General features: G+C 35.0%; 1 pseudogene; it reads left to right on the forward strand.

Annotated features, from left to right (window-relative positions):
* Window positions 1–4: 4 nt before the first annotated feature.
* LOC110197096 (replication termination factor 2 pseudogene) lies at window positions 5–10,391 on the forward strand (annotated as a pseudogene).
* The last annotated feature ends 1,730 nt before the right edge of the window (window positions 10,392–12,121 follow it).

The following is a 12,121-nucleotide window of genomic DNA, read 5'->3' on the forward strand; positions in this document are numbered from 1 at the left end:
AGACATGAACAGAAACCTAGGCTTAATCAATTTACTTCCAGAGTGCAAGCATTGGAAATTAAACGAAACAAATTGTGAGAAAAGAGTGACTATGGGAGTAGGTTCCTCTCATTAGAAACCAGGCTCTCCCTCCCCATCATTGAACACAGTCTGGACCACAAGGTTGGAACTAAAACCAAGAATTTCTTTAGTGGAGATGGAATCCCTTTAGAGGCCCTTTAAGCCCTACAATGATTCTTTTTAAAAAAATGATTTTTAATATTATATAAGTGGTATAAAGTTTTTGAAATATTGAAAATTTTCAGGTTTTATATTAGTCAGATTTAAAGAAAAAGTGCAGCTGATATTCAGACCAATACAGTAACCCGCCCCGTACACACACACATAACTTTGGCAGGTTATTGAGTAGCCTGGCATATGCTGTAGTCATTTAAAGCTTTTTTCATCATCTAATCTAATTCCAGGTAACTAGAAAGTGCATGATGGTATCAGATGGCTCTTGATTAATCTTTCTGATGCTAGACACAGTAGAGTACTCAGAATATCCTATATTAATGTAAATATAATCACTAAAACAGGTTAAATTTCACCAAATGTTAACTACCCCCAGTAAAAGTATATACTTTCAGAATACTCTGGCTCCACATAGATTAATATAATCAAGCAGAAACTGGAAAAGGAAATTACACTTCTGGGAATAAGAACAAGTAGATCCAGAACTTAAGCTTTTGACTAATGAAGAAACAGATTATGTGAAAAGAAGACAATGCCACTATATGGTAAAAGACAGAGTTATGTGGCTCATGAATCTAAATATGACTTTCTTTAGTACTTTATTTCTCAGAAGAATGATTCTATAATATTCACTTTTTTAAAGAGGAAGAAGGTTCATCATAATTAGCACTCTCAGAAAAATTTTGTCATGATTTTTATAATTTCTGGATGGGAAGGATGACATAACTTCAGGTATGGGTCATGGTTCATGTATCAAACATTTATGGTCATTGAAAAGTAAATGGCTCTTCCCAAACATGCATACTGATTCTGCAATTCTCTAGAGACCTGCTGCAGTTGGTGATACCTCCAATTGATATTCTTGAAAAGAAGTAGCACATTCATTGATATGGATTCACCATATAATAACATGGTAAAAATCACATAATCATTGTTCTCTGGAAAAACAAAGAGACTTTTTTGTAATAGGAAAACATCTTTATGAACTAGCTTTTAGAGCTTAACTCATATATTTTAAACATATACCTTATTCATTTCATTAAATACTCCCCAATGAAATTTTAATTTATTTTAAAAATTATTTTTTATTTCTTTTGATTTATCAACAATCGCTTCCATAAGCTTTTGATTTTTAAATTTTTCTCCCCCTTCCTATCTACCATCCTCCCCAAGATGGTGCACAAACTGATATAGGCTATGCATATACATTTCTATTAAACGTATTTTCATTGTCAGTAGGAATTAGAATCAATAGGAAGTACCACCAGAAAGAGGAAACAATACTCAATAGAAGAAAAAAAATGGCAAACTATCCTTGGATCTGCATTCAAATTCTACAGTTCCTTCTTTGAATGTGGATAGCATTTTCCATCAAGAGGCCTTTGGAAATGTCTAAGATCATTGTATTGCTGGGAAGGGTTAAGTTTATCAATATTAGTCATCGCACAACCTGGATGTGATTGTGTACAATGTTCTCTTGGTTCTGCTCATTTCATGCAGCATCAGACCATACAGTCTTTCCAGGTTTTTCTGAACTCAGTCTGTACATGATTTCTTATAGCACAATAGGATTCCATTGCATTCATATACCACAACTTGTTCAACCATTCTCCAATTGATGAGTATACTCTCAATTTCCAATTCTTTGCCACCACAAAAAAGAGCTGCTATGAATATTTTTGTACACAGGGGTCCTTTTCCCATTTGTATGATCTCTTTGGGATATAGCCCTAGAAGTGCTATTGCTGGGTCCAAGGCTATGCACATTTTTATAGCGCTTTGGGCATAGTTCTAAATTGCTCTCCAGAATGGTTGGATCACTTCACAACTCCACCAACAATGCATTAGTGTTCCAATTTTCCCACATCTCCTTCAACATTTATCATTTTCTTGTTTTGTCATGTTGGCCAATGTGGTAGATATGATGTGATTTGCATTTCTGTGATCAATAGTGATTTAGAACATTTTTTCATATAACTAAAATTGGCTTTAATTTCTTCATCTGAGAGCTTGCTGTTCATATTCTTTGACCATTTATCAGTTGGGGAATGATTTGTATTCTTATAAATTTGACTTAATTCTCTATGTATTTTAGAAATGAGGCCTTTATCAGAGAGACTGGTTGTAAAAATTCTTTCCCAATTTTCTACTTTCTTTCTAATCTTGATTGCATTGGCTTTGTTTCTGCAAAAACTTTTCAATTTAATGTAATCAAAGTTATCCATTTAGCTTTCTGTAGTGTTCTCTGTGTACTGTGTTCTGTTTTCTGTAAATCTGATAGGTAAACTGTTCCTTGATCTCCCAGTTTGCTTACAGTATCAGCTTTTATATCTACATCATGAACCCATTTTGACTTTATTTTGGTATATGGTGTGAGATCTCGATCAATGCCCACTTTCTGCCATATTCTTTTCCAGTTTTCCCAGCAGTTTTTTTCAAAGACTGGGTTCTTATCGCAGAAGCTGAGGTCTTTGGGTTTATCAAATGATAGATTACTATAGTCATTGACTACTGTGTCTTCTGTACCTAACATATTCCAATGATCTACCCCTCCATTTCTTGACCAGTACTAAGCAGTTTTGATGATTGCTGCTTTATAATACAATTTAAGGTGTGGAATGGCTAGGCCACCTTCCACTACATTTCTTCTCATTAGGTCCTTTGATATTCTGGACCTTTTGTTTTTCCAAATGAATCTTGTTATTATTTTTTCTAACTCTATAAAACAATTTTTGGTGGCTTGATTGGTATGACACTGAATAAGTAAATTAACTTAGGTAGAATTGTCACTTTTATTATATTATCTTGGCCTACCCATGAGCAACCGATATTTTTCAATTATTTAGATATGACTTTATTTGTGTGAAAAGCGTTTTGTAATTGTGTTCATATAGTTCCTCAGTTTGTTTTGATAGGTAAACTCCTAAATATTTTATGATGTCTACAGTAAGTTTAAATGGAATTTCTCTATCTCTTGCCATTGGGCTTTGTTGGTAATGTATAGAAATGGGAATGATTTCTGTGGGTTTATTTTATAGCCTGCAACTTTGCTAATGTTGTTTATTATTTCAAGTAGTTTTTCACTTAATTCTCTAGGATTCTCTCTATATATATATCTTCATGTCATCTGCAAAGAGTGATAGCTTTGCTTCTTCTTTGCCCATTCTAATACCTTCAATTTCTTTTTTCTTCTCTTGTTTCTAAAACTAATGTTTCCAATATGATATTTGAACAACAGTGGTGATAATGGACATCCTTGCTTCACCCCCAATCTTACTAGAAATGATTCTAGGGGGCAGCTAAGTGGCACAGTGGATAGAGCACTGGCCCTGAAGTCAGGAGGACCTGAGTTCAAATCAGGTCTCAGACCAAACACTTGACACTTACTAGCTGTGTGACCCTGGGCAAGTCACTTAACCCCAATTGCCTAAAAAAGCAAAAAAAAAAAGTAATGATTCTAGCTTGTCCCCATTACATATGATGCTTGCTGAAGGTTTAGGTAGATGCTATTTACTGTTTTAAGGAATACTCCATTTATTCTTATGCTCTTTAGTGTTTTTAATAGGAATGGGTGCTGTATTTTATCAAAAGTTTTTCCTCATCTATTGAGATGGTCATGTGGTTTTTGTTAGTTTTGGTGTTGATATCTGAATTATGCTGATAGTTTTCCTAATATTGAGCCAGCCCTGCATTCCTGGAATATATCCTACCTGTACATAGTGTATTATTCTTGTGATAAGTTGATGTAATCTATTTGCTAACATTTTATTTAAATTTTTTGCATCTATATTCATTAGAGAAATTGGTCTATAATTTTCTTTCTCTGTATTGACTTTTCTTGGTTTAGGTCTCACTACCATATTTGTATCATAAAAAAGAATTTGATAAGACTCCTTCTTCACCTATTTTACCAAATAGTCCATATAATATTGGAATTAATTGTTCTTTAAATATTTGATAGAATTCCCATGTAAATCCATCTGATGCTGGAAATTTTTTCCTAAGCAGTTCGTCAGTGGCTTGTTCAATTTCTTTTTCTGAGATGGGGTTATATAAGTATTTTACTTCCTCTTCTGTTAATCTGGGCAATTTATATTTCTGTTAAATTTATTGGCATGCACTTGGGCAAAATAATTACTAAATATTGTTTTAATTTACTCTTCCTTGGTGGAAGATGCACCCTTTTCATTCTTGATACCAGTAATTGGGTTTTCTTCTTTCTTTTTTTTTCAACTAAATTAACCAAAGGTTTATCTTTTTATTGATTTTTTTTGATAAAACCAGCTCTTAGTTTTATTTATTAGTTCAATAATAATTTAATTTTATTAATTTTTACTTTGGTTTTCAACATTTCTAATTTGGTGTTTAATTGAGGATTTTTATTTGTTCTTTTTCTAGATTTTTAGTTGTATGCCCAATTCATTTATCTCCTCTTTTTCTGTTGTATTTATGTAAGCATCTAGAGATACAAAACTTCCCCTAAGAACTGCTTTCACTGCATCTCATAAGTCTTGATAGGTTGTCTCATCATTGTCATTCTCTTGGATGAACTTATTGATTGTTTCCATGATTTGTTGTTTGACCCATCTTTTTTTTTAAATCAGATTATTTAGTTTTCAATTATTTTTCCATCTATCTTTCCATCACCCTTTATTAGGTATAATTTTTATTGCATCATGATCTGAAAAGGATGAATTTAATATTTCTGCCTTTCTGCACTGGATTGTGAGGTTTTTAGTGCCTTAGTACATGGTCAATTTTTGTGTATTTGCCATGTACCACTAAGAAAAAAGTATATATATTCCTTTCTATCCCTAATCAGTTTTCTCCAGAGTTCTATCATACCTAACTTTTCTAATGTTCTATTCAACTCCTTAAATTCTTTCTCTTTTATTTTGTGGTTGGATTTATCTACTTCAGAGAGGGGGAGGTTGAGTTCCCCCACTAGTATAGTTTTGCTGTCCATTTCTTTCCGTAACTCCCTGAACTTCTCCTCTAAGTATTTGGATGCTATAACATGTGGTGCATATATGTTTAGTGATGATGTTAATTCTTTGTCTTTGTTCCTTTCAGAAGGATATAGTTTCCTTCCTTATCTCTTTTTGCTATTTTTGCTTTTGCTTTATCTGAGATCAGGATTACTACCCCTGCTTTTTTTTTTAACTTCATCTGAAGCATAATATATTCTGCTCCAGCCTTTCACCTTTCCCTGTATGTGCCACTTTTTCTCAAAGGTGTTTCCCGTAAGTAACATATTGTAGGAATATTGTTTTTAATCCATTCTGCTATCCACTTCCATTTTATGGGAAATTTCCTCCCATTCACATTCACAGTTATGATCACTATCTTTGTCTTTCTCTCCATCCTTCTCACCACCCCCCGTTTATGCTTTTCTTTCTCCTTTCTCCTTTTCCCTACTCACTACTGTTTTGCTTTTGACCCCGCCTCCTTCAGTCCCTCCTCCCATCTATTAGCCCTTTCCCTTGTCTTCCCCTTTACCCTTACTGCTTCTTCCCTCCCATCTGTCCTCCTTCCCTTTTCTTTCCCCTTTTCCCTCCTACTACCTATAGGGTAAGTTAGATTTCTACACCTAACTGATTATGTTATTCCCTTCTTGAGCCAAATCTGATGAAAGTAAGATTCAAACAATGCTCGTCTCCCTCTCTTCTTTTCCTCTGCTGTCATAGTTTTTTTGTGTCCTTTCCTGCAGTGTAATCTACCCTTCTCTGCCTCCTCCTTCCTCAATACATTTTCTTAGATCAGATTAATCCACTTACTTGAATCCATTTAACCAACTTGATTAGGGTGTTTTTTTTTTATCATTACATCAAAGTCAACTTATATCCACCCCCTTTATGTATACTCCTTTAACATGGTGCAATAACAATACAGCTCTCAAGAGTTACAAGTATTATTTTCCCTAGTAGGGATGTAAACAGTTTGCCCTTAACAACGCATTGTATCTTTCTGTCCCATTTACCTTTTTATGTCTCTCTTCAGTGTTGTATTTGTAGGTCAAATTTCCTGTTGAGCTCTGATCTTTTTATCAGGAAGGTTTGGAAGTCCTCTTTTTCATTGAATATCCACCTCCTCCCCTGAAAGATATTCTCATTTGGGCTGGGTAGTTGATTCTTGGTTGTAATCCAAGCTCCTTTGCCTTATGGAATATCATGTTCCATGCCCTTCGGTCTTTTAATGTAGAAGCTGCAAGGTCCTGTGTAATCCTGGCTGTGGTTCCATGATATTTAAATTGTTTCTTTCTGGCTGCTTGCAATATTTTCTCTTTGACCTGGTAATTTAGGAATTTGGCTATTATATTCCTTGGCCTTTTCAATTTGAGATCTCTTTCAGGAGTTGTTTGGTGGATTCTTTCTCTGGCTATTTAACCCTCTGGTTCTAGGACCTCATGGCAGTTTCCTTTACGATTTCCTGAAAGATACTGTCCAGGCTCTTTTTTTCATTGTGCTTTTCAGGTAGATCAATAATTTTTAGATTTTCTGTCCTGGATTGATTTTCTGGATCAGTTGTTTTACCAATGAGGTATTTTACATTTTCATCTATTTTTTCTTTTCTTTTTTTTTTTTTTTGCTCTCTCATGCAATCATTAGCTTCCATTTGCCCAATTCTAATTAACAATTTGTTTTCTTCTATTAGATTTTGTACCTCCTTCCTCATTTGGCCAACTGTATTTTTTAGGGATTTGTTTTCTTCCATGTACTTTTTTTCCAGTTGTCCAATTGTATTTTTTAGGTTCTTGTTTTCTTCAGTGGACTTTTTTTTCCAGTTGACCAATTATATTTTTAAGGACTCTTCTACCTCTCTCATTTGAATTTTAAAATACTTCTTGAGCTCTTCTATCAAGGCTTTTTGAGCTTTGGAGCAGTTCATATTCCTTTTGTTCATGTGGGTTTGTTGACAATGTTGCCCTCTTCAGAATTTCTGCCTTGGTCTTCACTGTTCTCATAATATGAATCTATGGTATGTTTCTTTTTGCTGAAGGTGTTTCATTATTCCCTGGACTTTAAAGAGATTGAGCTCTCCTGCTGGGGAGCAGAGGGCACTGACCCAAGTTTCTTGTGTTGGGATGACTCCTGTTCCATACTGCTCCCTTTCCCCCAGTGCAAGAGTTTCTTTTCCCATTAATCCCTCAAGCTACTTGTACTACTTGTACTGCTGCTCCCCATCTTACTTCTGGTTCAGCTGTTACAGGGTTTTTCCTGGGGCGATATTTTCTGGGCTTTCAGAGGTTGATAGGGAAGGGTGAGGGTGACTTCTTTTTTACTCTGCCATCTTGGCTTCTGGAAGTGGAAGTTCTACATTTGTTTTTTTTTTTGATTGAGTTCCTGGGGGATGGACCCAAGGTGCTGGAGTAAAAGTAACTGCCCTAATGCTGAGAAAGGTCTCATGAGTTACAAATACCATCTTTTCTTATAGGAATTTGAACAGTTCAACTTTAATAAGTCCCTTATGATTTCTCTTTCTTATTTACTTATTCATGCTTCTTTTGAGTCTTGCATTTGAAAGTCAAATTTTCTACTCAGCTCTGGTCTTTTCATAAATAATGCTTGAAAATACTCTATTTCATTGAAGTACATTTTGCCCCTTAAGGATTATAATCAATTTTGATAGGCAGGTGATTCTTGGTTTTAATCCTAGGTCTTTTGACCTCTGGAATATCATATCCCAATACCCTTGATCCTCTAAGGTAGAAGCTGCTAAATCTGGTGTTATCCTCATTGCATTTCCACAATACTTGATTGTTCCTTTCCGGCTACTTGCAACATTTTCTCCTGGACCTGGGAACTCAGGAATTTGGCTGCTTCCTGAAACCATCCTGTTACTCTGATCAAGACAATAGCTAGATGATGCAGTGTATGGAGTGCTGGGCCTGGAATCAGGAAGAGCTGAGTGTAAATCCAGCCTCAGACTGCACCTGTGTGACACTGGACATTTCACATAACCATGTTTGTATCAGTTTCCTCATCTGTAAAATGAGCTGGAGAAGTAAATGGCAAACCACTTCAGTATCTTTACCAAGAAAACCCTAAACGGTGTCATGAAGAGTTGGACACAACTGAAGAACAAATAATAACACAATACTGATTGGAATAGTTATGTCTTTCAGAGTTGATCACCATTATAATATTGCTGCTATTGTGTACAATTTTATCCTTGTTCCACTCACTTTGTGTCGGTTCATATAATTCTTCACAAGTATTCTATTCTGAAACCATTCTGTTCATTATTTCTTATAGCACAATAATATTCTCTCAAAATCATATACTACAACCATGTTGAGCCATTTCCTTATTGATTGTCATCCTTTAAGTTTCCAATTTTGTCACCATAAAAAGAACTGCTAAAAATATTGTTGTACAAATAAGTCCTTTTATTTTTTCTCTCATCTCTTTAGGATACAGACCTAGTAGTTTTATTGCTGGATCAAAAATAATGCATCACAAATTTTTAGTCCTTTGAGGATGGTTCAGAATTGTTCTCCAGAATGGTTAGATCAGTTCACCACTCCCTAACTCCCTAACTGAAAGGGATCTTAGAGAACCACCTCATTTTTCAAATGAGGAAACTGAGACTAGGGAGCTGAATGGTTTTTCCAAGGTCATACAAGTAGCAGATAACGAAACTGGTACTTAAGTCCAGATCTCCTGACTATAAGTTGAACATTGTCTCCACTGTACTCAAATATGACTGTCATTTCAGTCCCTGTACCACCACCACCATTAGCACCCCAGCCCCATGTGTTCTCTTTTCTAGGCTAAACATCATCAGTTTTTATCACCAGTCCTATGACATGGACTGAAGACCTTTCATCATTCTGGTGGCCTTCTCTTGCAGCTTATCAGTATCCTAGTGCCCTTAAACTGTATTGCCCAGAACTCAGCACAATATTATAGATAAGGTCTGAGTAGGGCAGTGCATAGTAGAATTATCACCTCCATGTTCTTGGAAAGCAATAACTCTCTTATAGCTCAGGACTGTATTTATTTTGTGGGCACCAAATCACACTATTGACTCATATTAAGTTTGCATTCCATTAAAACTATGTTATTATTAACAGAACAAGTGCTGTCCAAACATACCTATCCAATCTTGTGCTTTTGAAGTTCATATTTTGTACCCAAGTACTAAATTTTACTTTTATTGCTATTGAATTTTATCTTTTTAGATTTATTTCCATGCTCTAGACCAGAATGTTTTCACCCACCCCTACAAATACACACACACACATACACACACACACACACACACTCATTCACACATAAACACCTGCATACAATACTCCCAAATGCAGAAGGCACCAGATAAACCATATTACAATATAATTGAGATATTTAACAAAATAATCAAAATATAATGAAACATGGAAAATGTTAATTTGTGGTTTTCTAAGTCAATAAACAGCCCATAGAGATTATTTCCATTCATGATTAATATTGCTGCCCTTGACAGTGAAAGTTAAAAAATAGGCTCAGATTAAGAATGTGACAGAACTGAAGCTCTCTGATTATCCAGCCTGGAGTGGTGATAAGGCAAATACAAAAGATGATAAATATGATGACCTCCAGCGTGCCCAATTTATTTGCCCTATCGTAGGTCTGCAGATGAATGGTTGGCACAGGTTTTGCTTCTTGTGCTGCTGTGATTGTGTATTTTCTGAATGAACCTTGAAAGAAATCAAAGCTGAAGTTTGTCATACTTGAGGTGTCCCTTTTCAAGAAGATGATGTCATTGTGCTTAATGGTAATAAAGAGGATGTAGAGGTGTTAAAGAAGAGAATGGAAGACAGACAACTCAAAATGAAACTGGCAAAGAAATCCAAAAAACCCAAGGCAGTAGAATCAGCTTCTAAGTCAGACGTCGCTGAAGATTCTCCAAAGCCATTAAAGCTTAAGGGTTTAAAACATGAAGAAATAAACTTTAATTCTAAAGAGAAGAAACTCAATTCTACTCAGAAAAGTGAGGGAACAAATGGAAGTTCTTCAGGAAAAGTCAGTAAGTCTTCTGGAACCACTAAGAGATCCATAGCAGATGGTGAAGAATCAGAGGCCTACAAATCTATTTTTACAACACACTGCTGAGCCAAATGCTCTAAGGGAGAGTCCTCCAATTGGGTTACTCACACATTGAATTGCTTCTAAAGTACTATTCTGTGATTGCAGCTTTTCTTCCCCAAGGAAGAATAGTTTTCACATAGCCTAGTCATTGTAATCAAATATTATCTGTTTTGTTATATTCTGAAAAGTGTTCATAAACTTGCCCTTGCCTATATGAAGTATATAGTTGTAATTACTGAGTGTGTAGGAAAGATAGCAAATACTCAGATAATTGAGAAATTCAGGATTTCTCCAAGCATATTTTTAGAGAATATTAAACTGTTATGGCATCAAATGCTTAAAGTAAATTTGATTTCATCTTTACTTTAGTAATTTTAATTATTTTAATCATTAAAATAATTAAAATTGAACAGCAGCCTTTTTCATCTTAAATTGCAGATGCAGTTTATATTAAAATAAAGTATATACAAATGAAGAAACTAAAAAAAAAAATTGGCTCAGCTCTTATCTCCAGTTTTGTGTCATCCAAAACTGATAAGCATGCCATTTATGCCTTTATATTTGATGCTTTTACCCCCATCACAGATGAAACTTTTTAACACAAGGCTAAACACAGAACTCTATGACATAACACTGGTATATTCTGTTTGGTGATATTAGTTCCCTTGGCTATTGAACTGACTTGGAGAGCGGACAAGACAGTCATAAACAGGGCTCCATTTAATCAATAGGAACACAGACAAAGTCAAACTTCCTTTATGTTATTTGACAATACCCCATCAAACAAATGCAAATTCTTAAACAGGTTGAGAATTAAATTCAATAGACATTTATGTATTAAGCATATAGTATGTATATAAAAAAAACTGTACTAGGAAGAGATATAATGACCAGAATGAAAAAAAGTCTAGTCTCTCAAGGGAGAAACTAAGACTCTTTGACTTCCTCAAACACCATAATCTCTTTAACGGTCATGAGGAAGCTCTATCTCTGACTCTCTCACTTTCTCTTTCTCTCTGTTTTCCAAACTCAAACTTGTTGCAGACTGATAAAATATCCATATTCTGTAACATAGACTTCTTTGTTATCTGTAGTCCTTTCATATGTTCTAAGACTTTAGACAAAAAAGTTTTGTGAAAGCTTAAAATCTTGCTGCTGAGAAATATTGGTTCACTCAATGTTGACTATGCCACCCTAGTGGTCCAGAAATACTTCTCTATATTGTTTTGTTCTTAATACTAAGTAACTGATGTTTCAGCACCATTTGCCACTTGACAGCTAAGCACAGATAATAAGGTGAAGCATCAGTGACAAGAATCAGTGGTTTGTGTCCATTGTAATATGCTAGCACAAACTACAAAGTTAATAACTGCTTGACATTCTGGAAAACATCCTTATTCTAATGTTACAGGCCACCTTTTCACAATAACCAGTTAAGTGGCTCAGCAATGATGCATTTGGTGGAAGAACAATGTGGAAGACTTCTGTTTAAAGTGACAATGTGAAATCTCTTTTCTCCAAGATATCACCAACAAATATAATTATTTTAAATGACTCAAGAAATTACAATGATAAAGAAAATGTAAAAGAATCAAAAGGAAGCTTTTCTGTCTAATCCAGAATAGCACAATCACATGACCAGAAGCCAGTAGAGTCAGGAAGAAGAGTCTCACTAAGGAAATCAGTCCAAGCACAAGTAAACACAGGTAATTCAGGAAAGGAAGGGTTCCTCCAGGGAAGCCATAACGAACTGAGGTAAGCTGTCTGAAAGAAAGGGAGCTACAAGTTGATCTGGATCAGGAAAACAATTTATA

This window comes from Phascolarctos cinereus, unplaced genomic scaffold, assembly GCF_003287225.1.
Source record: "Phascolarctos cinereus isolate Bilbo 61053 unplaced genomic scaffold, phaCin_HiC Scaffold_7;HRSCAF=346, whole genome shotgun sequence".
In the NCBI taxonomy this organism is placed as follows: Eukaryota; Metazoa; Chordata; class Mammalia; order Diprotodontia; family Phascolarctidae; genus Phascolarctos; species Phascolarctos cinereus.